Below are 6494 nucleotides of genomic sequence, written 5' to 3'. Positions count from 1 at the left end.
TCTAAATACCACATCAGGGATTATAACCATGACCTATCTAGGGTAAAACATTGTTAGGTACGTACGAAGTACAAGCAGTGTCAACTTGTACGAATTTACTATGATTACGTTTTTATGGCTTATAAAATTAAATAGTGTCTTCAAGCAGTCTGCTTATATATAGTGTATGTACAGTATGAAGATTGATATACAAAGTTTCTGGAAATTGTGATACAATGTAATTAAAATTAAATATATATATATATATATATATATATATATATATATATATATACAGTTAACGGGCTGATATGATGATGATGATAGGTATGAAATCTGTTTTTGTTTTTAAATAACTGTAATTAAAATTAAATATATATATATATATATATTCCCTAATTCTAATTTAAGAACCGACCTGATCTAGGAAATTTTTAATCTAATGACTTGCAACATTGAAAAATAAAGTGTAGTTTTATGATTTAAAAAAAAATATATATTTCAGCCAATTTGACGTTTGGCTGAATAAAAATTGTCCCGTTTTTTTTACATTTGATGCCCTATCTATGTAATCTAAGATTCTTTTATACTTTTTATATACGGTTTAATATGGAATGAAATGTTCGTTGATAAACTCATTATTTGAAAGTGGGTTGACCGATTTGGCAGTTATTTATATTTTCGTAATAGTTCAAATTTTTTAAGCAAAAAATAAAGAAAAGATAGCATTACATTTGTTGGTACAGCTTACAGTAGTGAAACAGGTAAATTGATTAAAATATAAAGAATTGCACTAAAAGAACAAGCATATATACGGTCAAATTGAGAAATCTGCCCCTTTTTTTGAAGTCGGTTAACAAGTACATAAACATTCTTCTTTAGTTTAAGAACATCTAAATATCCATATATGGATGTAATATGTTTTATAGACTTAGGAATCTACCATAATCGCATAATGACATTTTATCTTATAAAATTGGCATGAATACCATACGTAAAAACCAATCTAATTAATTCAAACAATTTAAATGCAATAAAATAGGTTTATAAGTATACTAAATACGTAGTTTAGACGCGTATTGATGAGTCGGTTCGCTATAAAGGAAAAAATGTAGCTAGGTAGAACAAAGACTTAAAGCAATATTAATGCTCAGGAATACTGAAATATATATTTATTACTGCATCTAATCATAATTTTATAATTTAATAAAATATTTAAACTTGTATTATTATAACCTACCATGTCCTTTTTTACATAACAATGCGTAAATTAAAGTAATATAGCTAATAAAAAAAAGTACCTACAAAAAGATACGGTTAAGTCTGAATTGCACCCACATGTCGAAGGTTCCGTACATAAAATGATTTGTAAATTGGTGTTTATTACAATCAATTTGTATTAAAATATATTATAGTATATTAAAATAATAATAATAAATTGTATTACAACGAATTTTTAAAACTATATTTGTATGCTACGCAAAATTTATGTTCAAGCAAATAAATTATTATTATTTGTTTTTTCTCCTTTGATATTAAGAAACTTAGTTGTTAAAATTAATAGTCGTTTTTATTTCCAAACTATAGAGAGGTATTTAGATTATATCGAGAAATTTTAAATTAATACACTCTTTGTTACACATACATACTACATTAATCTATTACAATTTTTTTTATATTGTATCCGAATAATGTCACAGGGTACACTGCCAGTCAGTAGGTATAATATATCGTTTGATTCCTAATTGTTTCAATTAGGTTTATATAATTTATAATATCGAATTTACCTGCTACTGTCAGGCGTGAAATTGGAAAATAATGTGTCTTGATTAAGGACGTAGGTGTCTTTTATAATGGGAAATTAATTAAATACAACTTTTAAGCCGTGATTTGCATTTTTAGCTTATTCGAATACTAATAAGGAATATGCAATTAATTACTTAGTTTCAATGTGTGTTGTTTGACACTACCTAACAGGCATTTAATAGTAAGCACGCGGATTTGAGAATATTACGAGTATCATATTGTTATAGAGCTAAATGATGATTGATAGCCAATTATATTAGTTAACATTAGTTATATATAAATATATATAGTAATTATATATAAATTGTATATTAATACAATTTATATATAATTACAGATACCTTTTATAATATTTTGATCTCACTTAAAATCTTAAAAAAGAAAATTATGTCGCCGGTACAGATATCAGCCTTATTTAAGTCGTCTTTCCCAAGTAAAAGGTAAAAATACTTTTGTCAATAAATTGTAGCTTTGTTACCATTTTGATGCATGTCCAGTACGCGTATACTTTGTACTTTACTTACTAAGCTGTTTTCTTTAATGGATGAAGATGAAATGATGATGTACACTCGCCTCCGCTAAAAGTAACAGCAGGGAGTATAAAACGATGAGGATGAAGTCTTTTCTTTTTTTAATGGATGATAATGGAATGGTAGCCCCACCCGCGCTATCGATATACACCGGCGGGGCACCAGTGAAGGATGATAGGTGACGATGAAGTAAGTCAGTTAGCCCATCGTGACGAATTCAATAAGAATTGTTCACGATGGTTTTCAGGGGGAACCACGTGGAGGTCGACCTAATAAGGCATATTGCTAGCAATGGCGCTGTCAAACTCCATTGCTAACAATCCCTTTACCTCCCGTGAGGATGAAGTCAGGTCAGCCGACCCATCGTAAGGAATTCTCTAGAAATTCACTATGATATGTATATTATTTTTATTGGTTGAAAAGGGAATAGTTGCTTCGGCTGCGCTATCAGTTTACGTCGGCGGAGCACCAGTGGAAAATGATGGGACGAATTGATACGAACAAAAATGAAACACGAATGTTTTCAAAGGGAATCGCGTGGAGGTTCTAACGGAGCAAATTGTTAGTAATGGGGATTGACGTCCCCCAGTACTAATAAGGGGAAAAACCCTCCCCCTCCTTTGATTATGAGGTTTTTTAATAGATGATATAGGAATGGTAACTTCGCCCGCTCTAATGGTATACACTGGCAGGGCACCAGTAAGGGATGATAAGTGAGAATGAAAAGACGGGACATTTAGCCCATCGTGATGCAGATTCAATTACGCATCGCAGTTTTCAACACATCGTGATGAATACACCTAAAATTCAGCACGATGGTTCCAGGGGTGATCACGTGGAGTTCGACCTGACAGAATAAATTGCTAGCAATGGGACTGGTAGTACGCATTACTAACAATACCTTCTGCTACGATTATGATGGTTATCAGAGGGATCGCGTAATAAGCGATAGTTGTAGTTTTTTTTTTATTGGATGAAAATGGAATGGTAACACGCCTGCGCTAACGGGATACGCTGGCGGAGTACCAGTGAAGGGTGATCGATGAGGATGAAAACAGGCCAGGGCTAACTGGCCTGTTTCATCATGATGAATTCATCTGGATTAAATCATGATAGTTTCCAGGGGGAACTGCGAGGAGGTCGACCTGGTTGGGTATATTGCTAGCAATGGAATTCTCAGTCTCCATTACTAACAATCCCTCCTCCCCCTGATAGTTGTAGTAGGTTGATCTTTCAGGAAACTATCGTGGTGAATTCGTATGTTAGGTTAAGTAACCTGATTTCATCTTCACCTATCATCTTATCAGCTACAGCTACAACTGACCATTGCTAAAAATAGGCATTCCCCATAAACTGCCATAAGGATCCGAGCCCCCACCTATTGACTCCCTACTGCAATGTATTAAAGGTCGTCACTTCGTCTAGTGGGGGGTCCTCCTACACTACGTTTGTACGGGGTTTTATATGTTTTACGGCAATAAATGTATTTTATTATTAAATTATTAATTGAGCATATATAAACATCACATAGATGATGATTTGTTATAAGGAAATTAGAGCAATGATGCTGACACATAAACATTGCAGTAAGCAGATTGTTTTTACAGTCACAATGCAAGGGATTTTCCATTTGCATTTTTCAATTTGTAATGAGGAAAATTCATTATAAATTTTAGTTTTATCACAAAGTAGCCTACCTATTGCTTTGTATCTTTAAAAATGTAACGAGTAGATAAAAAAGAGAAGAATTTCTGTATTATTTAAACATCAATATTTGTAACTGGTTGCATAATCTAATTCTGAACATAATTACCTATTGAACGTGCTTGAAATATCCTTGTAATAATTAAATATATTAGGTACTAGCCGTTTCGCTTCTAAGTATGTAGTTCCCATATATCATTCCCAAAGGAACTCTTCATGAGTCCGGTCTTATACGGTATTATATACTTAAATGATAATTACGTACCTAACACTGCATTTGTGCACCTAATTCTGAGAATTAGCGTGCACAAATGTACAAACAAACAGACAATAATTTTAAAAATCATTGCTTTAGGTTCTTTTACGGTCTTAAAGCCGCCCTATAATAGATTTTCTAACATTTTCTATCATCCCAATCATCTGGACGAGTGGCGGTCTTCCACCGTATTTCTTCCACGCACAACCATTCTTTGGAATCAACTTCCAGCAGCAGTTTTCCGAACCGATACGACAACATAACCTTCAAGAAAAGAGTATATTCCTTTTTAAAAGGCCGGCAGCACACCTGCAATGCCGCTGGTGTTGTGGGTGATCATGGGCGGCGGTAGTCACTTACCATCAGGTGAGCCGCATGCTCGTTTGCCCCCTGTGTTATATCGTCCAATTACAGACAGCGATCAGTTACGATTTTATTATATGTATTGATTTATACCTACTGAAATATGGATAAAATTAAAATATTTTTCATTCTATATACTTTTTTTTATACTCTTTTATACTTAAATGTAGATATTATAATTTGTAATTTGTAGATATTTAATGTAGATAAAATTATTTTAGTTAAATTGAACTTTAATATATATATATATATATATATATATATATATATATATATATATATATATATATATATATATATATATATATATATATATATATATATATATATACAATATATGTAGGTAAACTATATTAAAACTAATCAACCACAGACCTAGAGTTATAATAATGTTATTATGTTGAAAATTACATAGAACGGTGACATCAGTTTCCTAGCTTTAGGTACTTATTAAATAAGTTTACTAGGCGAGGCTCGAATCTCATTTCATTGAAAATCAATAGCATTAAGTTTTATATTATTAAATATTCGTACTGTGAATTTTTATTAGACTTTTTTTCCGCGCTGATTAATTTCCCTATTATAAATAATTTCACTTATATATACATATATAACCGATAAGAGAAAAAGGTTCTTGTGGAAGACAAAGAATGGAAAAAAAGGGGCGACCCTATAAGGGTATTTGGAGTGTAGGACAACTACCCACTAGATGGAGTGACGACTTCAAATGCATCGCAGGGAGTAAGTGGCTGTATCCACTGGTACCCATAGACTGCCATAATGGCTCGCGATCGTTCCTTATGGCAGTCTATGGGGGAGACTTATGCTCAGCAGTGGACAGATAATGGCAGAAATAATAAAGATGATGATGAAGATACATATATATCTATTGATATATATAACGAATTTATTACATGTAATTATATTTTTTTAGGTGGATTTTGTTAATAATGTGTTCTTACAGGTTTTTTTTTTTTTAATTTTTACATATAGGTAATAAATAAATTTTTTTTGCAGCCTGAATTGCGGTCAAGTTAAATATTTCATTATTATCCTAATAATTAATTATTACTGTAGTTAATCGGGGTAAATATAATTATTGATACAATTAACACTACAATTACTATGTGGAACGTAAGCGTATGAATCTTGTGGAAAAACTGCGTTGTCATAAATTGACAATGCGTATTAACCCGTATTGTATCTTTTATAGACGTACTCTAGGTTTCTTTCCAACTAACTTAGTGACGTACTGTCTACTGAATCAGGCTGACTCAACTACTCTAATAACTCACAAATACTCTCAACTGGTAGGGGATTATTGTAATAGGGGCTGGCGGCTTTATTATTACTTTTATATATTATTTGTTTATTGAATTAGAAAATTCGATTGAAATAGAATAGTCTAAACTGAAAAGAATTTGGTATAGTACACGGAGGTATGTAAAGGTGTTCTTAAACGAAGATTATTCGAATTACGCATAATGTAAAGTCATGCACTCTACACTTTACCGAGAAATATTAATATTATTCTTATATTGTGTACAATAAAGAATTAAATTAATTCATTAATTTTTTTCAACTGACATTAAAAAGAAGAAGTTTCACAATTCGGTTGTATTATTTTTATGTTTGTTACCTCATAACTCCATCATTTTTAGAAATTTCTTTGTTTTTATCTGATAGAATATACTTTTTTTTTTTTTTTTTTTTTTTTTTTTTTTTGTGGCGTTCACCCCGATATTAGGGTATTTTGCCAAGAACAAAACGGGGAAACGATAATAGTAATAAAAATACCTAACACAAACGAATTTAGAAAGGATAAGGATTAGGTCTAGGATATTTATAGGATATGA

This window comes from Galleria mellonella, unplaced genomic scaffold (assembly GCF_026898425.1).
Source record: "Galleria mellonella isolate WM207_F2 unplaced genomic scaffold, CSIRO_AGI_GalMel_v1 utg83, whole genome shotgun sequence".
In the NCBI taxonomy this organism is placed as follows: domain Eukaryota; kingdom Metazoa; phylum Arthropoda; class Insecta; order Lepidoptera; family Pyralidae; genus Galleria; species Galleria mellonella.
This window is presented reverse-complemented; position numbering follows the sequence as displayed.